Source organism: Mandrillus leucophaeus, unplaced genomic scaffold, assembly GCF_000951045.1.
Source record: "Mandrillus leucophaeus isolate KB7577 unplaced genomic scaffold, Mleu.le_1.0 Scaffold150, whole genome shotgun sequence".
Classification (NCBI taxonomy): Eukaryota; Metazoa; Chordata; class Mammalia; order Primates; family Cercopithecidae; genus Mandrillus; species Mandrillus leucophaeus.
Window position 1 is genome coordinate 1,772,931 of NW_012101477.1, and position 23,782 is coordinate 1,796,712.

Here is a 23,782-nt window from a genome sequence, read left to right on the forward strand (position 1 = left end):
TCCTCAACTCTTGATTTCCCAGGCTGTGAGGGACCATCTATGGGGGCAACTGGCAAGAGAGACTGGCATCATTTTAAAGTTTTTGCCCTGAGTTACATTGGCAGGCAGCAAAGATGAAGCCCAGACCACATCTTCATCTGCTTGGGGATCTTAGTTTCCCTTAACATGTATGGGTGTCCAAAATTATGCTTCTGTCACTGTCACTTTCTAAACTTGAGGTCATATAGAGCCTGGCAAGCTGGCCTCATTCAGCATCCCTGCCTACCCCAAAAGCATTAATCTTCAGTCATGGTTATCAAGAGAAAAGTTTTAGCATCTCTTCAAGGAACTTCTCTGTTGCTGGTACCTTCTTTGGTAGGCATTAGACTGAGAATAAGTTCTTATTCCTAACGTATGTTCTTTCTCCTGAAGTCTGGGCAGGCTTGACGGTGGCTGTAACCAACAGGACCCCAGAGAAGTGATGTACTCTGGGGTCGAGGCCCAAGCTGCAAGAGACCAGCAGCTGTCACTTCCTATTTCTGGAAATATACACTCTTGGATACCTGAACAATCATTTAAGAAGTCCAATACCTTGACCCAGAAGTCCAAGGCTGCAATGAGTTATGATCATGCTACTTCCACCCCTCACCCAACCAAACCACTGCCTGGGTGACTGAGTGAGAACCCATGTCAAAACAAAACAAAGTCTAATAGCTGTTGGAAGATCACTAGAGAGGCCCTGAGAATATAGAGATGTAACGCAACCCAGTTAAGTACAGTATTCAAAGAGAACCCATCCTCCCCAAGGTGTCAGGCACATGACCAAATCCGTCTTGGAGCTATAGACAAAGCCAGTCACCAGCTGAATAAAACCTAGAGACCCAAGCCAGTGCCATAAGGAGCAGAAGAACAGCCCAACTGAACCCTGTTTGAATTCCTGACTCACAAAATCATGAGGTACAATAGACGGTTGTTCAACAAGATGGCTAGGTTCTGGAGCACTTTATTACACAGCAACAGACAACTAGAACAGCACCTGAAAGAGTAAGTGAAGCTCTCCTGAAATATTGGCTGGTTGTATTCCAAATAAAATTCATCTCAGAGCTAAAGTGTCAGCCACACTTCACCAGATAACAGCCCCAGCATGTCCTGGGAGCAGAGTGCATCAGGTCCCATGCTATGAAACAGATAGCCTACACACACAAGAGGCCTGACAGATCAACCTATTCCATAAAACTGCCTGCTCCAACTCATGTTCACCGTCTGCTTCCTTCCCTAGGAGTAGAGGAGACTTTGAGAAAAGCAGTCAAATACTCCACTGAAAAAAAGTCATCCCTATTCAATGGTTTTTACTGAAATGGTGTCAAAATAAAGGAAAGTCCCTGGAAAGCCGAGAGGGGTGACTTAGGAAAGTAAAATGCAGTGACTTTTATTAAGATGACTCAGCTGACCTGATCCTGCCCCCCAAAGTAGGCTGGATTGGGGGAAAGAAATGAACCCCTGGAACTCAGAGCTGCGGGTAGAGGATTTCAAACAGAACCATCGCTAAACACAGGTTCCAACACCAATGTCTCCCAAAGAGAAAGCAGTAGTGTTTCTTTTTATTTTTTTTTTTCAGCTAAATCACACACACATTCCCTCCCTTTCTTCCCCTCTCTCATTGTTCGTTAGCCTTCTTATTTGATGAAACCAGAAGCACCTGGATCCCCTAAAACTTCAGTCCCAGAAAGACAAAGGCAAACCCCCAGTCATTATGTCCAGTGAAAACCAGACCTGTACATGCAAAGAGGAAGTGCCAAGGCAAGGGCCCTGCTAAGATTACGGGCTGCTAATAAGGAAAGACAGAAGCCAGAAGGTTTGATGTACAACTCCACAAGCAGAGGTTAAGGGGAGAGACGGGGCAAGCTCATTTGCAAACTTGGTCCTGTTTCATTAAGTGAGAGCAGAGACAGCCTGTCTCAGTCCAGCAGAGAAGGAACTCATTATCCACGTAGGGAGCAAGAGATAAGAATCTTTTAATAATTGCTGGGAATTTTTTTATTATGATGTGGAATGCCAATTTAGGCCTCTCCTCGCAGGCTGGATACAAACAGCCTCCTTGGGAGTTAAAGCCTCTCTCCCCTACCCAGCTGTGGTCATTAAGGACAAAGAGGAGAGAGACTGATGTTTGCTCTGAGAAAGGCCTGCTGCTCAGGGGTGCCCCGCTGGCTTCAGGAGCCAAGTCTACCGAACAACCCTGGCCTGGCTGTCATGCCACCTCCAGAACTTTCCCAGAACTGAGGCTTGTCATCTGAGACCCTGTTTCCCTACCTGCAGTTGTCTTTGCCTCTCCTCAAGATGTTCAGAGTATCTGCAAAGGGCTGAGCTGTGATTTCCTTTTACTTTTAAAAACTTCATGTATAGAATCTAAACAGAAACTTCAGACAAGAAATACTTCCTGCTCTAAAGGATTCACTGTCGGAATGAGTATAATGGAAACCAGGCAATTCTATTTAGGTTTTACCAAGACACCCTTGCCTACCAGAGATTGGGCCTGTTGTTTAAAAGGGAGCTTAGCAAAGGATTAGGTGCATTTCTTAATCTGATGCATTTCCCTTGATGTAATCTGAGAAATTGAAAGAGAAAGAGAATTAAAAGGAGAATGCTTTTTTTTAAATGCAATTTGACCTCACAATTTGCAGAATGATCCAGATGGACGGTTCTACCATTTGCAGGCCTCTCGTCGGAAGGCTGTGCAGGCTCTGAATTAGAATCATGTCCTGAGGCTCCATTTTCTCAGACAGTGACTGTAGTTCTCTTCAAAAACCGAGAAGAAGGGAAATCAAGGCCTAACCAGGCCTGCAAGTCCTCTGGCTGTGGACTGTGTTGGGGGCTCCCCTTTGATCCCACCCAGATGGGTTTTTAGCCTCAACACTCCAAAGGATTTTCACAAGTGAGTCCTTAATGCTTTCACCAGCTCTGTTCCTCCTTCTGCCCTGGCTCTGTACGGCCCTTCCCTTTTTTGTCCCCTCTGCTCTCCCTGCACCACGCCTGGCAGGGTGAATGCTGAATGACAGTGATGGTGGGTTTTAAGCCTGAGGTGTCAGGGGCAATGAGGAGTCTTTGAGTCAGAAGGGCCTCGCTGTTTCCATCTCCACCAGCTAGGGCACCGTGCCCAGGGCCGGAGGCTCCGGGAGCTGTCTGACTGTGAGCTCAGCGCCTGTTCCTTGGCTGGATTTCAGAGAGGCCTGAGGAAGTGAGGGGCGTTGCTGGCTCCCTGGTGGAATCTGTGCTGACAGCTCTCAGGCCTCGGAGGGTTCCTGGTGCACAGCAGACAGCAGCTCCAGGGCAGACGTGGCGGAGCAAACTGCCCTGGGCCCTGCTAGCCTGCTCGCTGCTGCACTGCTGGTGTTGCCCCAAAAGCAGTAATTCCAATAATAATAATAATCATTATCATCATCATCATCATCATCATCATCATCATCATCTAACAATCACAGCTACTGGGTATTGGGAGGCAACGGAGTTCTGCGCTGAAAAGCAGATGTTCCCAGGTTTTGTAACGTGTTGGCAACTTCCTAGCAATGTGACATTGGAGAAGTGGTTTAACATCTCTGAGTCTCAATTTGCTCATCTATGAGAATGGGTAAGTGCGGTACCTACCTGTGCTGAAATTCAAAGAGACAGAGAGAAAGCTGGCTGCACTCTAAATGCAGTAACACACAGCAGGTGCAGGATGGGATGGATGAAGCTGTGTGGTGGCTATGAAGACACATGACGTGAGCCCAAGCTGCTCCCGCTCCTGTCCGTGAACCCTCCTAAGCCTCAGTTTCCTTAGCTAGTAAATGGGGATAATTATACCTCCCAAAGCTATTGAGAAAATGGAAATAATAGCTGTGAAATCTCCCATGAGGGGAATAAGAAATAAGTCCAGTTAATTTCAAAGAAAAAAAGGAGGAAAGGGTGGAGGTGCAGGATAAAAATCCTCCAGTTTGACTTTCTAGGATCCATGTTGTTGGTCTCCTTCCAACTCCATGCCCCTAACCACGACTTCTCTCCCACACAGACCTGCTCTAACCTGGCATGTCTCCATGTGGGCATAAACCACTTACAAAACTACCCAGCTTGTTTCTTCTCTCTGGAATGTGCATCTTTCTCCTTCCCACCAACTGATCCCTTATATGAACCCTTATGTCACCACCTTCAAAGGGGCTTCCTTGACTGGTTTTGAACCCTACAATGAGCAGTGATTAATATTTTCACATAAAATAACTTGTTAGGGTGCTACAAAGAGGTGGCCCTGGAGGTGGCAGAGGTCTCCTGCTCATTGTGAACCTGAGCTGGAAGCCCTGATTATTGTAGGCTGGCTTCAGGGTTAACATCCAGATTGTTTTGTTGATCTGTATCTTTGAACTGAGGGAATTCTCCAATGGTGTGTTCTCAACTCCCATGAACACCAGAGATAAAATGTTGCAAGAGGAGGAGGCTTAGTTTAGGTACTTAGAGATTGAGGAGAAGAGAAAGAAGGCAATTTTCCTGGATCACTCAGGATGCATAACCATAGTATTCAAAATTAAATTTTGGAGACAGTGTTACTACCATCCTCATCTTGTGCACTCCAGACGTACACAAGCTCTTTAACTCTGCAGCTTCCATCCCTGCTTCTGGCTCCTCATATCTTGAGCCCACTTTCCCACAATCCTCAAATACCTGACTTCTGTTCTATCTTCAGGCTTCCACTTAAATGACCCTTCCTCCAAGAAGACTACCCTGAATATACTATAGAAAGTCAGGCCACACTCATTATTTTCTGTCCCTGCCTCCTATTAAATATTTTTTGATAATACCTATTGCAATGCAAACTTATTTTATATTTTATAAATTTTTCTGAGTTATATTTTTGTCTATCCCTGTATAATAAGCATTTCATATTTTTTCTTGTTTGCCACCATAGCTACAGTGTCTATAATAGGATTTGGTATCAATGAGTGTTTTGTGAATAAATACATGAGGGTCAAAAGAAGTTCTGAGTGGACTATAGAATGCTTTGCTTGAAGAGTTTCATGAGTAAAAGAAGTCCATAAACTGCCCAAAGAATCTTGGTGACATCATCTTTGCTCACTTTGCCTCTGCCTACTACTTTCAACCACAAATAATTGCCCCCAAATCAGGACCAGGGCAAAATTAAGGGTTGATAATGATTACTGATTAATCGTGATTCCTTTTGTACCTGAAAATTCTACTTGAGTAAAGAAAGGACTCTGGCTTGGATGGTGAGGTTGCTAAGTATAATTTGGGATTATAGACAAAGTACTGGGCTAAGTCCTGTAAGTCTTCCTCATTTTGTGTTGAATATAAGAGTGAGTGTAGAAATTGTTATGGGCCAGAATAAATGCCTTTCAGTAATTTAATCCTTCCATCAACTCAATGATGTAGGTTTCATTGTTTCTCCTATTTTATGAATGAGGAAATGGAAGTTTTGGGAGGTTGAGTAACTTGCCCAGGGTAGCTCTGCTAGTGAACATCAGAGTGGGGATTGGAACCCAGGTCGCCCAACTCTCTGGCTCACTACGTGAGGTGATCTAGAAGAAAATGAAGATAAATTAAGATCTCCTATGCCTGAAATTACCCAGGTAAAGTATAGTTTCATGCCCAGGTATTTGCAATCTGGCCTCTGCCCAGAGTGAATGCTTTGGGGAAAATTAGGATAATGCTTCTGACTCATAATCCAGAGAAGGCAGAGGTGTAGGTACTAAAGAGGAGAGAATGTGGCTTCCCCACGTAACTCCATGCCTGCAGCCTTCTGAGTACCCATGGCCCACCCCTGCAGGCTCAGCCAGCCTCAGCCTCAAAGCCAACATCAGCATCAGGCAAACAATTTCTTTGACTTGGCAGTGGCATTGGGTCTGCATCATTTCTGATGCCACTTCTTTCTTGCAGCTACGTCTGGTGTTCACATGGTGAGATTCTCACTTTGTGCCCTTGCTCAGAATCCACAGTTTTCCACAAGGCCAGCCCAGCACCATTAACATATTGCCAAAACACAGTTTTCATATGACCTGGCACCTTCTACCTGCTTCCAGACTTTAATACCAACTTGCTACCTGCCCTTTCTCCTATGCCACCTATTTGTACCTTCCTGGATGCCCACCCTTTGTCTTACTCTCTATAACTTGCTTCTTTATGTCTTTCTCATTTCCTGTCTTTGGATTCCAATCAACACACAGTGTGTGATGCCTGTCCAGTCCCAGTTTGGATATTTTAATAGAAACTCAAACGCCAATGTTTAGATACTTGGAAATTTGGCATCACTAACAGAAATTGCAGAGCCTAGGATATTTGGGGATACTAAGGAGGGGCTAATTTAAAATTTAAATTATTTGCACACTTGGAGCCTGCACATATATCTTGGTATTGATCGTTGCTCTTTGGAAGCTATTTACGTTTTCAGCACACCTATAAGGCCGAGATTTATACTGCATTTGGTGTTTAACTAGACTCTTAATGCATCCTGTTGAGCCATAGTATTGGTGGCTGTATTGTAAATTTCAGCCTCAGTGCTGAATTGATTTGCTTAGTGGAGTTGAATTTAGGCCATTAAAATAAATAAATAAATAATATGAATAAGAGGGACTTACAGGACCTCATGTCATATTAAAATCAACCAAAGGCAGAGAGACAACCTCCAGAGTCATGGTTGGGTATGGTGTGCCAGACACAGAACATGAATGATTCCTTTTTATATGGCCACACATAGTAAACACTAGCAACGTGGAATTAAGGAAGGGACCAAGGTACAACGTACATACATGCTGATGTGAAATGAAGAAGACCTGAATCCAAATCCTGATTTTATCTAGACACCCATAGCTGGATTTTCTTGTTTCTGGTTCCCAAGTGAATGGCCTATTCCAGTGATTACATAGAATTCTAGTCCTCTTCCCAGAATCTCAACCCGTTGTAGGTAATCCTCCCATCCTCAGTTAGATTTTGAGGTATGTTCAGCCCTTAGATTGGAACAAGAGGGAAACAGGTCTCAGCTCTCATCTAGGGTTGATTTGAAGGTATCTCTTGCTTTTATGACCCCTCAAAATTATTGAGGGATCTCAGTTATTTCAACATTTTAGTGAATCTAATGGCCTCAGTGCATCTCAGGATACCAAGATCCAAGCCAATTAAAACACAGACCAGCTATTTTCAAAAATATTTATTCCAGATAGAAAATTTATTTGCCTCTTAGATAGGAAACACAGCTCTAAAATCACTGGACAATGTACAACCATTGTGTTCCTCCTGGTTCTCCAAAATAGCATCACTTTCCTTTGCAGTAAGTACAGTGATGCCTGTCACGTGAGCTGGCTTTTCAATGGAACCCACAGCATGCTGGTCATCAGTGATTGTCAAGAGTAGGCTGCTACTAAAAGCATTTTTCTGAAGGAGGTGGCACATGGAGGTTGGTGTAGCCAGGGTCATGATGGTGCCAGGGGGAGATCTGTGGGGTTGAGAGCACCAGGAGTCCTTCCTCTCTTCTCAGCTGAGTGAGGCAAGGTCCCATCACTCAGTCAGCCTGGGTCTCTTGATTAGCCATTTCAGAATTTTTCTAAAGAGGACATAGTCATTTCTTTACAATGCGTGAGCAATGTCTCTGCCAATGCTTGCCCCTTAAATAAAAGGTAGACTTGGCTTATTCACCCTTTCAATGCTTCTCATTCTAATCTTAATTTATGAGCACATGGGTCCCATCATAGAAGTTAAGTATTTGTAAAAATGTTGGAGCCATAAAAAAGAAAGGAATAAAAGGGAGAGAACATAAATAGATGTTTGTATTTGTGTACCTCCTTCAAATTATCTTTATTTTTTCAATAAAGAAATATTTACTGATGGTGCTCAGTAATTTTTTATTGACAAACAGGAAGACAATAATATAGCAGGGCCCTGGTGATTTCCATCATTTGAAACATAGCAAATGGCAAGATAGCCAGATGCTACTTGGAAGGGACCTCTAAATTCCAGGTCGAGGAGTTTGGACATTATTCTATAGGACAGAGGCTTATATTAAAGGGGTTTTGCACAAGAGTGTGACATTATTCAATTTATATACTGGAAAGATTTGGCTGATGGTGATATGACAAGTGCATTGTACCTGGATGAACTTGGAGGCAAAAAAGTTAATTAAGTGGCCATTGCTCTGGGTGAGATGTGATGAGGCTTTAAAATCATGAGTAAATTGTAATGTCACCTACAATTGAGATAACCTAAGAGATCATTCACCAAAGTTTATAATTATTCCATTTACACACACACACACACACACACACACATCCCTACCTCACATCATGCTTCCATACCACAGCAGTTACATTCATTTACTTCTGAACTATCATTTAAAAATTTAAAAATGCATTTCAAAAATAATATGGCTCTTCAATTCCTCTTAGACTATGATCTCTTTAAAACTTTAGACATGTGTGAGAAACTAGAGTAAGAATCAATAGTGCTGACTTCACCAAGTTCCTTCGTGGCCTCCCTCATTTTAGTCCAGTCTGAGTATTCAGCTTCCTTTTTTCTCCAAGCACATCTGTAGAGCCAGGGAGAAGTTGCCACAAGCCTCTTCTATGAAACTTGGGCTCTCTTCAAAGCAGTCATTCTGTTTCAGTAAAAAGTCTACACAAGAGCTTGCCCCATTATAAAAATCTATTTAAACAGGCACTGGTTTATTTACTGTAACCAGAGCATAGAGGAACTGGAGCTGGGATAATTAAGCCCTAATTTATCAACACTATAAAGAACAGCACTTTTGAAATGGAGAGTTTAAAATTGCGATGAATATTTGGACTGGAGCAGGCTGGCCTTGCCTGGATTCTGAGAAGGGGCAAACCTTTCCATAGGTTGTATACTAATGCTGACATACACAGCCTGCAGTGTGGTGCCCTCCAAATACCAATTACCCCAGGTCTTACCTTCCATAAGGCCGTCATCTTTGTTCAGAGGATAGGAGGCCAGCTGGGGTCAGTAGAATAGTTCACCTTAGAGATTTCTATGCACTTCTCACAGACTGATATATGGAAAGCATATGCTAGAAAAACATTGGGCATCTTCTATGTGTCTGTCACTGTGCTAGTTTTTAAAAATAAAATTAAATTCTAGGTTGCATGCCAAGTACACTCTTCCTAGAAGGGATTAAATGAGATTTGTTGCCAGCTTACTCTCCACATGCATTTCCTGCCATGCCTCTGAGCCTATCTTCATCTCTCTAGTTACTAACAAATAACAGCTGCTTCTGGAACAGACCATGACTTTCTACTTGTCCTTTGCACATTCTCTTCCCTCATCCCTTCCCTGTATTATTCAAGTAACTCTGACACCTGCAGGTCCCTCTCAAAGGTTTTCTTCTTTGAGACTCTCCCAGTAAGAATTATGTCTTTTATTCTGTCATTACAATTTTCACCCTTTTTTTTTTGTTTATTTGTTCATTCAGTCAGCAAATATTTATTGTAACATTTAATTACATTACAAACATAGTCCCAGTTGCTTGAGTTACAGCAGTGAATAAAACAACACTCCTGCCCACATGGAGTTCACATTCTAGAGCAGGGAAGGGAAGGAAAAAGAAAGATAATGTATCAGGTGGTGATATGGCTGGGAAGAAAACAGATATGGGAACAGATCCCAAGAGAGGGGATGTTATTTTATATAAGGTGGAAAGGGAAGATGCCTATGACAAAATGACATTTGAGCAAAGACCAGAAAAAAGTTAAGGAGCACACTTGGCAGATATCTGGGAGGCAAGTTTGGGGGCAGAGGGAACAGTAAGTGCCAAGGCCCTGAAGCAGGATTACAAATGGTGTATTCCAGGAAGACTCTACTCTTATCGGTTATGTGTATTATACACACACAAAATGTTTCATCTTGCTATAGTTTTTCATCTGCCTTTACCCCTAGACTGTGGCCCCTGGAGACCAGAGACTATGCTGTATTCAAATCTGTATCCCTAAGGTCCAGGGTCTAGCACTGATTCTGGACCATCATCAATGCTTAGTAAATACTTGTTAAATGAAAGAATAAATAATCTCAGTTATCTTCCCAACAATCATACAAAAGAGTTTGACAGTTGAGAAAACTGAGGCATAGAGAGCTTAATAATGTTTGCATAGCTATTAAGTAAGCAGCAGCATCTAGATTCTGACCCATGACTGTAAGTCCCAGAGCAAAAATACTTTTACAACAGTTTTGTTTGTGAAGTCAGAGCAAATCCTTCTGTAAGCCCAGGGTCAGGGGACTGCAAGGCAGAATTTGTGTGGTATCAGTAAGCATCCCTGAACCCAGCTGACTCCACTTGCATGCTCACCCACCTGGCTACTTTCCGTCATGTCCTTTGGAGTAACTGATGCCACAAATGTGACATTCAGTCTGCCCTGTGGCTCATCAGAGAGGGTTGTGTGAGCCTCTAGAGAAGAGCTTGTATGAAGTGAATCATAGGTTGCGTCCATCTCCATAGATGGGTGATGGAAGGAGGAAGGGAACACCATGAAACATTAGTGAGGGCTGGAGTGGAGCACTGTGCAAAATGCAAAGAACAGAGCAAACAAAGGGTAGGCAGGAGGGAGGATGGAATTCTCTGTCCGCATAGCTAAAGTGCACTGACTCAGGCATCATTCCAATCAGCAGAATTTTCACTGGGGTTTCATAAGGTTGAGATTGAGAGAGAACAGTAGTGCCAGTACTGGGTTGGGCAGGTAGCAGGGCAACAGGGACATCTGGGAGCAAGGACAGCAGACCTGAAGTGAGAGAGGCAAGGGTGCAGTGTCTGCTGTGTCTGCAGTGGGCAGGTGCAAGCCCAGGCAGCCACAGGGTGCTGTGCAGTCCAGTGAGAGGCCCCCAAGACCCTGGCTTTGGTTGATTTGCCCTGGGTCTGGATGTTTGCCTTGGCAGCCCTGGAGCATTAGCCTTGGCCTCTATGTGATTCCCCAATGGCCAGGCAGCCGGGCCAGCACACCTGAAAGTCATTAGCTTGGGGTCCCATTTTGTTCTCACATTTCCAAGCAGTGACCTGCAGCCGTGTGTGACGGGGCAGGCACTTTATCATGTTGTGCTTTCCAGTCCACCCCACCTTTTGGGTTTCCCCTCCCATTAGTCTTTGCCCAAGGCCCACCAGTCCCCCAAAACACAGAGCTAACAAGGACCCTTTTCTTTCCTCTTCAATAAATACTTATAAGACTTGATTATTATGTTTGCAATCTGTTTCAGTCAGTCTTCATTCTTTTTCCATTAATGAGGATCCCAAGGCTCTGAGTGGTTAAGTGACTTGCCCAGAATCACACAGCAAATAAGGAGCAGAGTCTAGGTAAGAGCCAAGGCCTGTCTGATACCAACAGGCTCCAGCCACTCTGCCATGGTGCTTGCCACCTGTGACATCTTAGCCCACCTTTCCACCTAGTGTTAACCCATTGCTCATCTTTTTAAAAATATCAATTACTTAAAATCTGGTACTCTTTTCAGTGTATTTTTAATCACTTGTATTGTTGTTACTTTCTTTTAAAATGTGATTTTAAATTTATTCCTCTAGAAATATGTTTTTCTAGCTTTTCTAGCTACCATTTCTATAAAGCAATGGTTCTCAACCAGGGAATTCCTCCCTGCCCTCAGATGACATCTGACAATGTCTGGAGACATGCTTGGTTGTCACAACTGGGGCAGGAGGGTAGTTCCTGGCATCTAATGAATAGAGGTCAGGGAATCTGTTAAACATTCTATAATGCACAAGACAGCCTCTCAATGAAAAAAAACAAAATCAAACCCAAACTTTCAAGAGTGCCAAGGTTGAGAAAGTCTACTCTAAAGCCATCAATATATGTCCATAAAGATACATTCTTAAGACCATTATTTTCCTACAAATAAATACTTACACTTGATAATATGACACCATGAATCATTTATTTAGTGTGTTATAGTCAGTACAGTGTTATAGCTCATTGTAGCTGACTGTGTGCATGTCTTCCCAACTCTATGTTCAGTGACAATGTACTGAGCTTGAAATTGACTAAGGTGAGACTATTTACACCATGGACATTGGCAAACTCTATGTCAGGGCTTTTTTTTTTCTTCTGGAGAGCCAGCTTATTAGCATACCATGAATAACTTTCTATGGGATAGGAATTGCACATTGTCTTGTTGAATCCTCACAATAACACTCCGAGGTAACTAATACAGTTATCCCAATTTAACATTAGGAAACTGAGGTACAGAAAGTTATAACAATCTGTCATACATAATATCATTACTAAGTGGTGGGGACAGTATTTGAAACCAAGCAGTTGCACTGCAGAACCTACACTTTAAGCACTATACTGCATGAACAAATATTAATTAGAAACAACTGTAATACACTGTGTATTTCTGAGTTGGTCCATTTGAGATTGAAGAGTGGATATTTACCTTAAGCACATTGCATTCCAATATCACCTTACAAATTTGATGTCCTGATAAATGATAGACTTGCTATGAAGTACTCCATTTTAGGTAAATGTATACATTTTAAAATGAACGACAGTTAAACAAATTCACTAAAGAGTTCTTAAAATCCTAAAAGCAGTTCTCCTTCAAATTGCTGCTTAAATGTCACCTCTTCAGTGAGGTTTTTCTTAATGAATATTTTAAAATTGCAGCCCCATTACCTCCCCAGAGGCCCATCCTGCCGGCTTCTTTCTCATTTTATCCATAGCACAAACTCCTTAAGACTGTGTTTTGTTTTGCTTCACTTCAATATTCCCAACACCTAGAACACCATATAGCACATAATATACTCTCAAAAAAGATTTATTAAATGAATAAATAAAGGACAAACACAGAGACTTCCGCAAGAATACTAAACAATCCCATCACTTATGGAAAGGGCATATCCTACCCTTTTTATGTATTAAATTCCATGTTTAACATGTATCTGTGAGAAATGCAAAGTAAGGCAGGATATGCCCTTAAACAAATTTGGTAAACATCCTTGCAGTAACCAAAATTGGAAAATAAATTGTACGTCTAAAACAGTTGAGTTGGTTTAGCTGTATTGATGCTGATCTTCTAATTAGATGGAACTTCTCGCCAAAGTCGTCCCAGAACATCGAGAATTTGCCACCATCATGTTGGGGATAGACTTGGAACCCATATGGCAGACAGAAACAGGTACTAAATACTACATGTGTGCAGAATTGAATCTGTCAAATAATAAGTCTTGCAGAAGACAATGTTTATTAAAGATGGACTTCCTCAACATCACTCGCTTCATGTGACTCAAAGAAACAGAAGTTCAAAATGTCCTCTTACATCAGGGTTAGCAAAGAGTTTATGACTAAGTCCCCAAAAGAAAGTGCAACAAAAACAAAAATTGACCAATGGGACCTAATTAAACTAAAAATCTTCTGCACAGCAAAAGAAACTATCAACAGAGTAAAAAAACAACCCATAGAATGGGAGAATATGTTCAGAAACTACACATCTGACAAAGGTCTAATATCTAGAATCTATAAGGAACTTAAAACAACTCAAAACACAAACAACAACAAAAAAATTTAAAAACGGGCAAAGGACATAAACAGATATTTATCAAAAGACATACAAATGGCCAATAAACAAAAAAAATGCTTTACATCACTAATCATCAGAGAAATGCAAATCAAAACCAAAATGAGATGTGATTTGACAGCAGTCAGAAAGGCTATTGCTAAAAAGTAAAACAATAACAGTTGCTGGTAAGGCTGCAAAGAAAAGTGAATGCTTATACACTATTGGTAGAAATAGAAAAGTTCAGCCACTGTAGAAAGCAATTTGGAGATTTCTCAGAGAACTTAAAACAGAACTATCATTTAATCCAGCACTCCTATTACTGGGTATACAACCAAAGGAAAATAAATAGTTCTACAAAAACAAAACACAAATACATACACTCCCATGTTCATAGCAACACTATTCACAATAGCAAAGACACGGAATTAACCTAGGTGCCCATTAAGGGTAGATTGGATAAAGAAAATGTGAATTTTCTTTGGAAAATTCATTTGGTAAACATCCTTGCAGTAACCAAAATTGGAAGATAAATTGTACATCTAAAGCAGTTGATCTGGTTTAGCTGTATTGATGCCAATAAACATAAAAATGGAATACTAAAGAGTTTCCATGGAATACTAAAGAGTTTCCATGGAATACTATGCAGCCATAAAAAAGAATAAAATCATGCCTTTGGCAGCAGCATGCTAATTGAATTAACACAGGAAAAGAAAAACAAACACTGGACATTCTCACTTCTAAGTGGGAGCTAAGTATTGGGCACATATGGACATAAAAATAGAAACAATAGGCACTGGGGTCCACTAGAGAAGAAGAGAGGGAGGAGGGCAAGGGCTAAAAACCTGCCTATTGCATACTATGCTCACTATCTGGGTAATGGGATAATTTGTACCTCTAACCTCAGCATCGCACAATATACCCACGTCACAAATCTGCACGTGTACCTCCTGAATCTAGAATAAAAGTTGAAAATTATTTTATAAAAGAAAAAAAGTCCTCTTGGAAAGGAACATAGTTTTAGTTAATGCTTCAGCCCTCCCAGTATTTGACAACTGTAGATAGGATTGCCAGATGTAGCAATAAAAAATACAGAGTGTCCAGTTGGATTTGAATTTCAGATGAACCACAAATACTTTTTCAGTACCAGCATATACATACATATTGTTTATCTGAAATTCAAATTGATTCAGGTATTTTATATTTTCTCTGGCAACCCTAGCAGGGAGCTCAGGCCAGCCTCTAGAGTTGCCTGGTTACTGTCGGGATCTCCGCCATCCAGAGTGCTGAGGAGGCAAGGCTGGAGAACAGGGACAGGAAGCAGTCTCCAGGACACGATCGGTCAACAGTTCTGGGCACAGGCAGTCCCTCCCTTCTGCTTCAGAGGAGCACAATATTTGAGAATCAGACACCCTGATTTCTGGTGTCACCTAAAACTCTTGTTCTGTTTTGTTTTCATTTCTATCTGCATCCACTGATTTCTCTCATTGCTTCTGTTATGGCAACAATCAGAGTTGTCATAAAGCCTGCTTGACCCACAGAATGCAAGGGACGCTTTTAAAGATGCAGATCGGAGGTCTTACCCAACAAGGAGGTCTGGGATTGGACTTGGGGATCTGATTTTTTACATGTCTTTGGGAGATTCTGATAATTTTCCAAAGTTCCCTTGGAAAGGAACATAGTCTTAGTTAATGTTTCAGCTCTCCCAGTGTTTGACAACTGTAGGCAGTAGGGTTGCCAGATGTAGCAATCGAAAATACAGGGTGTCTCGTTGGATTTGAATTTCAGATGAACAACAAATACTTTTTCAGTACCAGTATATACATATATATTGTTTTCTGAAATTCAAACTCAATTGGGTATTTTATATTTTCTCTGGCAACACTAGCAGGGAGCTCAGGCCAGACTCAGCTCAAGGCAGGTTATTTGGGGAACCCCCTATTTTAGGTGTAGGTCTAAGTTCCTCAGTTCCACCAGATGTTATACATTGTTAGGAAATGTTGGGATGCAATTTCATAAGTACTCTTATGAAAGTCAGGGATCCAGGCTGGAATGAAATGTGGCTCACCCCAGGACTGGGAGAAATATTGGGAAATATGGCTCATGGTGCCATGCAAGGAAGCATAAACAGTCTGGTAAGACAGGGATGACACAACAGCAGGCTACAGCTAGAGCAGGTACACAGCAGTGCTGGAGAAACAGGGACAATGGGATTGGGAGATCCAAGGTGAAATAAGATGGCTGCTACCATAGGAAATCTGGGCCACAATTCTAAATCCATAGAAAAAAGCAGGTGGCATAAAAGAGGCAGTTCACCGAGCTACTTGGCAGCAGCACAAAATCAGATGATCTAAACTTTTAATTCACCTCTTTAAGCTTGAGTGTGTTTATATGTAAAATGGGGATTCATTAATGTTTTCATTCATTTATTTAATATGATTACCCATGAGTCAGTCATCTACTGAGTGTTGCAAATACATCAATGAATAAAATATGTGAAATGCTTGCCTTCATAGAGCTTACAGGCTATCAGGGAAGGCAGATAATAAACAGGTAAAAGGGCATAAACTGTTATTAATATAAGTAGATATAGATAGTAATTGCTAGTTAATGCTATAAAGAGAACAAATAGTTATAGTACAGGGTGCTTTCAATAAATTAAACACACACCCACATACACACAGAGCTATAGAAATATGATTATAGAAGACAAGGGATAGAGGAACCCACCAGTAAAGTGCAGCCAGGAAAGCAAAACACGTGCAAGGTACTTCAATAGAGAAAATTTAATGTAGGGAATTAGTTTTAAGGTATAAGAAGAACTAAAACAGTGAAGAGGAGATGAAGCAAGAGATTAGCGACTGTAGAAAGTGAGTGCCTTGTCTAGGGCTGGAAGGACAACGGAAGAAAGTAGTTATGCAGGATCCCAAGAGCCCTGTGGAAGCTGGGACTGTGGCAGGCCTGCTCGGCGTTCAAGGCATACGCTGTTCAGTGAGAGTGGGAACTGCAAGAGAAGCACAGTTGTTTCCAGAGATACTGCCCCAGGTGGGAGAGGAAGAAAATTACCCTGGCCTTTTCCTGTCCTATGTCTTGCCAAGTCCTTCAGTTGGCCATATCTAGCCAGAAACTAGTGGTCAAGGGAACCTGTAAATGTAGTTTCCTGTAATACAGAGAAGATGGAAAGAAGGGTAAGGAATATATCCTAGTGCAGACAAATGACCAGCACAAGCAGTAGGTAATAGGTTGGAAAGAGGGGATAAATGGTACCAATCTCATTGGGTTTTGACCATGGTGGAAGAGCTAAGAAGTGTGAACTTCTTAGCACTGTGCTAATATGAATTGAGTGTGTAACTGGTGCATGGTCTCAATTTATGTTAGTTTAATGACCTAGTATTGGCTCCTAGATGTTTTTACAACAGAATTCATGCATGGGTCTGGGACAATAGGCCAAGAAGAATGTCAGGCCAGAGAATGGTGTCCATAAGAACAAGACAAAATGCAGAGTTCAGAGACAGATGTTGTGCCAGATGAACAAGATAGAGACTGTAAGAGAGAGCCCTAGCAGCTGCCTGGTTTCATTACAAGTCCCACAGGACAGACTGTGCCTAATATTAGAGCTAAATCCTGGCTCTCAAAGCCAAGCATGAGCCACTTTCAGCCAACCAGCCAAGGTGAGTTAATGGTGTGCTCACTGGGTGGATGAAGTTGCATGTGGGAGTTAAGAAAGCCCTATATTTGGAAAGCTAATTGTCTGTGTCCCCTTTTCCCACTGATCATTGGTAACTGGGCATTGATAATAGTATGGACGTGAGGGGTGAGCATAATGAGAATATAACATAGAAATGTGCTCCCCAGGCCGGGCGCGGTGGCTCAAGCCTGTAATCCCAGCACTCTGGGAGGCCGAGACGGGCGGATCACGAGGTCAGGAGATCAAGACCATCCTGGCTAATACGGTGAAACCCCGTCTCTACTAAAAAAATACAAAAAACTAGCCGGGCGAGGTGGCGGGCGCCTGTAGTCCCAGCTACTCGGGAGGCTGAGGCAGGAGAATGGCGTAAACCCGGGAGGCGGAGCTTGCAGTGAGCTGAGATCCGGCCACTGCACTCCAACGCGGGCGACAGAGCGAGACTCCATCTCAAAAAAAAAAAAAAAAAAAAAGAAAAGAAATGTGCTCCCCATATGAGCAATTAAGTTATTAGGTTTCCTAAAGACCAATGCAGCTGGATATATTACTCTGGATATATGCACTTGGTATATCATACAGGGTGCTTGTATCATACAAGACACACTCGAAACTGTTTAGCTGGAAAGAATTTAATAAAGCAACTGTTTACAGAGGTGTAGACTGAAGGTTGGTGGGGCACCCAGGAAGCAGCTATAGGGAAAACCAAGGGGAGGGAACTGGGACTGGTCTAGTGAGAGCCATGGGACATGCCCACCTAAGAGGAGCCATTTTCAGCTAATGTCAGAACTGCAGTGAGGCAGGGAGAGAGTAGGGGTATATATACTCCGAATTCTCTCCTCTCTTCTTATTTCATGTATCTTGCCAGTGCCTCTTTTTTTTTTTTTTTTTTTGGCTGAGCTCAACAAAAAGCAAAAGGTCAAAGGACCTTGAGCAATGCAGTCCTTAGGCGTCAGCCTCCAGTAACACAGGGTCACAAAAGGCCAATAACTGATTAGGGAGGAGGGTAGTGGCAAGCCAAATATCTCACACATAAAGTGTCTCAAACTTTGAGAGCATCAAAAGATAGTTCACTCTCCAGTTGTCTAGCCATAATCTTGAACCACTTTCCATTGGCCAATTTCACCTGAAGAGCTCACTCATTTTAAGTTAGGATAAAGATCTGAGTAGAATCTGCAAACTAAAGTACTTACTCAAGAGAGAGTCTCTAAAATGGTGTAGCTGTACCAGCCCATGAAAGCTGATGATTAAACTTACAGAAATTTTGTGTGCTAGTTGTTAGATGCAGCTGTTAATAAAAGTTACATTAATAAACTTTAAGTTAATAAATTGCATTTTAAAAGGTAATAAGTAAATATTCAAAATTCACGATTTTCAATTATTGAACTACAATCCATGCTTGTGAGGTTATTTACATGTATTATATCCATATGATGGCAATGCTGTATAATGTTGTAGTACTGTGCATCTATTCTCAACATCCATATTCAGTGATTCAACATTGATAGCTTAAAATTGGCCATAGAGGTCAATTTTAAGTTTACACCATGGAAAGTGGCATATGCTACAAATGAAAGTTTGTTCCAGGGGAGCTGGTTTTTGAACATTTACCAGCACAGCACCTCACTTCACCCCTGCCCCGCATCAAACCTTGACCAGACTTTTGACAATGCAAAAGGAAAAAAAAAAAGTCAGAAATCCTTAAGTGCTTTTACTTTTTTTCATGAGCAGAATCATTCATGGGAAAAGCAAGCACTAGCTTCTGAAACTTTGGCATTTTCCCCCTTGCCTGAAGATTAAAACAAACAAAACATTATCCTTTTCCATGTTAAGTCTTTAAACAATTAGAGCAGGCTTGAGTCTTACACCCTAAATAGGAAGGTAAATTGGAGAAGGGCCAAGAGTATATGAAGTGGCAGACTAGGATTAGGAAGCATGTGTGTTGTAGAACACAACATGCTGAGATACAAAGAGGCCTGCAAGAATGGGAAGATCTTGGCTGGGCACAGTGGCTCATGCCTGTAATCCAGCTTTGGGAGGCTGAGGTGGGAGGATTGCTTGAGGCCAGGAGTTCAAGACCAGCCTGGGCAACATAGCAAAACCCTATTTCTACAAAAACATTTTTTAAATTAGCCAGGCACTGTGGCATGCTACACGTCCCAGCAGCTTGGGAGGCGAAGGCAAGATGACTGCATGAGCCCAGGAGTTCAAGGCTGCAGTGAGCTATAATTTCTCCACTGCACTCCAGCCCAGGTGACAAAGCAAGACCCTGTCTCAGAAAAAAAAAAAAGTGGGAAGATCTTTATTTATCAATACTCCTCTTTACCAGAAGACTATACTGGAAGAGGAAGCGGGTGGAATTAATAAGACAGACCTAGATTTGTATTTCCTAACAATATAATATTGAGAAGTCTCCTTGTTTCCCTGTCTACAAGTTGGAGATTGTAATAGTTACTTCATAGAATGGAAAACATTGAGTGATAGAGTATATGAAAGCAACTGACATATAAATAAATAAATCAATGTATTTATTTATTGATGCTTTTGGCAAAATTATCATACTATGTTCAAAGAACATATTGAAGAAAACCTATGCAGTCCTGCCCTCATGAAGATCATAGTTTGGCAGGTGAGACATACAGTAAACAATTGCACTTAAAATAATCTCACTATGAAGATGACCCTGCTGAAGGAACATAATTAAGCTAAGCCTAGAAAGATCGGGAAACATCTGGATAACCGATAACACTTGTGTTTTCTTTCTCCATTTCATCCTTCTTTCCTATGATTGTAGCTTTTCTCTGAAGCAGCTGAAGGCTGCTCTGCCCTCTAGCAGCCAGACAGGAAGTAATGGAAATAACACCCCTGGGATTATCTTCACCCACCATGAGAAATGATTCTACAGCATTCTTTTTCTGCCAGAGTGTCCTCAGCAGAATTAAGTTCCAGATGTCCAGGGCACCTATTTTAGTTGCCGTCCTTTTATTCTCATATCTCTATTTGCCAACAGGTGTTTCCTGCACCTCCCAAATATATCAAATACACTGCTTGCACACAATTGACTCAGAGCTGATGTTATGGGAACCCAAACCAAGAGAACTCATCTCTCAAACTCGTCTGTATCCCAAAGCACTTATATCTCACCAAATTGGGTGCAAATGTGGCCTAAAATGCAAAAACAGACTTCCAGGACTAGATTGGTCGTACAAGGTATGATATGAAGCAGGACATTCTGAAAGGTCAAGGAAGCACCATTGAAAGTACACCAAGAACACAACAGGTATGAACTGGGATTGTAATGGGCAAACTAAGATGCATGGTCAGCCTGTTTGGAGAATGTTTAACTCTTCCAGAAAGACATAAAGGCAGCGTTCTGGTGGCTAACTCATGAAGTCTGGGCACTCCTCAAGAGAAAGCAGCTCATCTGTCAAAAACTCGAGACTTATCTGTCATTCTCAGAGCCAACAGAGCAGCAGCCTCCCATGATGCACAGAGAAGCAGCACATTTCTACCCAGATCCCTCATGCAAACTCACAGTTTTTAAGAGAAAAACAACACAGATTTGTTCATGTCCGTCACCTCTTTGGGGCAACTGCAGCTTTTTAAGAGCCAAAGGGTCCCCAGTGAATGCGAATCACGCCAGTGTATGAGAAATTGACTCTGAGAGCTTTGCCGAAATGACTGCTAATGTTGAAATCACACTCAGCTCAGTACATTTCCTGTGGGCTGGTGCTGCAGTGGGTGCATGGGGGCAGGCAGGGGGGATTCCCAAAGAAGGAAGTTTCTATGCAAGCCCTGCAGCCTAGAGAGATCAGGTTTCAGCCTCTCTTTGCTAATTCCCCTTGCATTTTTCTTTCCCCCCAAACATTTAAACTTAAATAGCTATGTAAGTTCAAATGTTCTTTTATAGAGTGAAATAAACAGCTTTTATAGCCTGAAAACAGCAAGCTTAGAGATCAACTGTTCACCACTGAAGCGGGTATGTTTAAGCTAAAGAAATAGATGGCTTTCTCTTCGTTATCGTTAGCTATATTTTTCCCCCAAACTAATAGGAGGTAGCATATAAATTAGCTGCCATATAAGTTGTCAGGGAAAGAAGTTAATGCAGCCTCCAGGCAATTTGCTACAAGGCTGCCCCCCTCTGGCTCCCACCACAACCCACAGCGTGATTTGTGGAGAAGGCAGAATGTTTCAGAAAAAGCAGTTCAGAAGTTGGGCAAGTCCTCTGAAGGGGCCCAGGGGCTGGTCACTATCTCTCCACCTACTGGTTACTACTCCTGGCTTCTCAGTCCATCTTACACTTTCTGTATAGAATTCAGGTTAAGGAGCAATTTGGCAACCCATGGTTCCTAAAACGACATTCGACGAGCAAGTTAGGTGGAAAGGCAGGGAAGCATGGGGAAGACAGAGGTACAAGGAACACTTCCTCCCCTTTGCTAGGGCTGACCTTTTCATTTCAGGGAAAATGAGAATGTCTTGCCTTTGGGGCGCTTCCTTCACCAGGGGTCTACAAAGCACCTGGAACATTCATGCAACAGGCTATGTGGTAGAGCCTGATGCTGGATGTCCCATGTCTTGATTATTTGCACTGAAGTAGCCAATTCTTGTTGATTCATTTAACAAAGAGCTTTTGGATATCTGTTAGTACCAGGTATACTGTCAACACATCATAGGGCAGCCCTCACATGATTCCGATGTCTCAATGCCTCTCTTTTCCCCAGCTTTCATTAAAAATTGCTGCAACATTCCAACACGTGCCTTCGCAATTCATTCCCTTTCTCTTTCTCTACAGCCACGCTTTGCATCACTCTCTAACGTGCACTCCTGCAACATGAGGCATTTTCTCGTATTCCCAAAGTCTACCTTCCTCAAGTGACCGAAGCCCTATTCAGGCCTCCTCAGCCTGAAGGTTAATCTTCTCTTAATCTTTAGAAACTATAACATGTCTGTGTTAGTTTGCTACGGCTGCCATAGCTAAGTATCACAAACTGGGTGGCTCACACAACAGAAATTTATCCTTTCACAATTCTAGAGGCTGAAAATGCAAAATGAAGGTGTTTTTCCTTTATTTTGGGACATGGTTCCTTCTGAAGGTTGAGGAAGAATCTCTTCATGCTTCTCCCCTAGCTTCTGGTGGTTTGCTGGTGATATTTAGGGTTCTTTGGCTTGTGTAAGCATCACCCTGATTCTTCCTTCATTTTCACATGCTATTCTCCCTGGGTGCATGTCTCTGTGCCCAAATTTCCCGCTTAGTATAAATGTACCAGTCCTATTGAATTAGGGCCCTAATAACCTTATCCTAACCTAACTAATTACATCTGCAATGACCTTATTTCCAAGTAAGCTCACATTATGAAGTACTGAGGGTTAGGACTTTTGGGGGAGAGATACAGTTCAACCCATAATACTGCCCTTTCCATGAACCCATTCAACAGAGTGAGGAGCTCAATTCCCCCACCTTCCTGGACACATAATTAATTTTGTACAATGCCCATGATACAGCGATGAACCTATTTATCTTCAATTATTCGTTCAACTGTCTCCTGTATTTTTTTTTTAAGTTGCCTAAGATCATGACTCCATTTAGTCCCTTTGTTATAGGAAAGGGGTCCCGATCCAGACCCCAAGAGAGAGTTTTTGGATCTCACTTAAGAACGAATTCAGGGCGAGTCCACAGTGCAAAGAAAAAGCACATTTATTGAGAAAGTAAAGTGATGAAAGAACAGCTACTCCATAGACAGAGTAGGACATTCCTGAAAGTAAGAGGAGGAACACGTTCACCCTAGGTACAATGCTTGTTTATATACAGGATAAGAGAAGATCATTGGGAGACGTGCTCTGCTACAGGGGTTGTGATAAAGGATTAGTTTTCTTGATTACTATATTTTGCAAGAACCAATATTATTATTATTATTATTATTATTTTGAGATGGAGTCTTGCTGTGTTGCTCAGGCTAGAGTGCAGTGGCACAATCTCAGCTCACTGCAACCTCTGCCTCCCAGGTTCAAGCGATTCTCCTGCCTCAGCCTCCCAGGTAGCTGGGACTACAGGCATGTGCCACCACGCCCGGCTGTGTGTGTGTGTGTGTGTGTTTAGTAGAGATGGGATTTCACCATGCTGGCCAGGCTGGTCTCGAACTCCTGACCTCAAGTGATCCGCCCACCTTCGCCTCCCAAAGTGCTGGGATTACAGATGTGAGCCACCATGTCCGGCCAATATTGTTATCTTTAAAGCAAAATTAGGTATGCCTTTGTTCTCAAGATATCGGGATATTAGGATAGTCCCAAGTCTGGATCTGTTTAGTAAACATTATCAATCTGTTCCCTTAAGCGTAAATATCCAAAGGCTAGGAATACCTTTCTGGAAATGCAACTCAGCAGGTCCCAGCCTCATTTTCCTAGTCCCATCCTCACTCAAGACGGAGTTGCTCTGGTTCGAACACCTCTGACGCCTTCAGATGTCCAGTAACTATTTCTTGAGTAAATAATAGCTCATTCTGAATTGTCCCCTCTTTGCTAAGAACCAGAAGGAAAGCATGAAAAGTAATTTCATAAAGACAGCACTAGCTACCTTCCTTTATCAGAAGG

General features: G+C 42.1%; 1 pseudogene; it reads left to right on the plus strand.

The window, feature by feature from the left end:
- The window catches only part of LOC105535805, a 145,327-nt pseudogene that overhangs the window by 76,396 nt on the left and 45,149 nt on the right, over positions 1-23,782 (plus strand).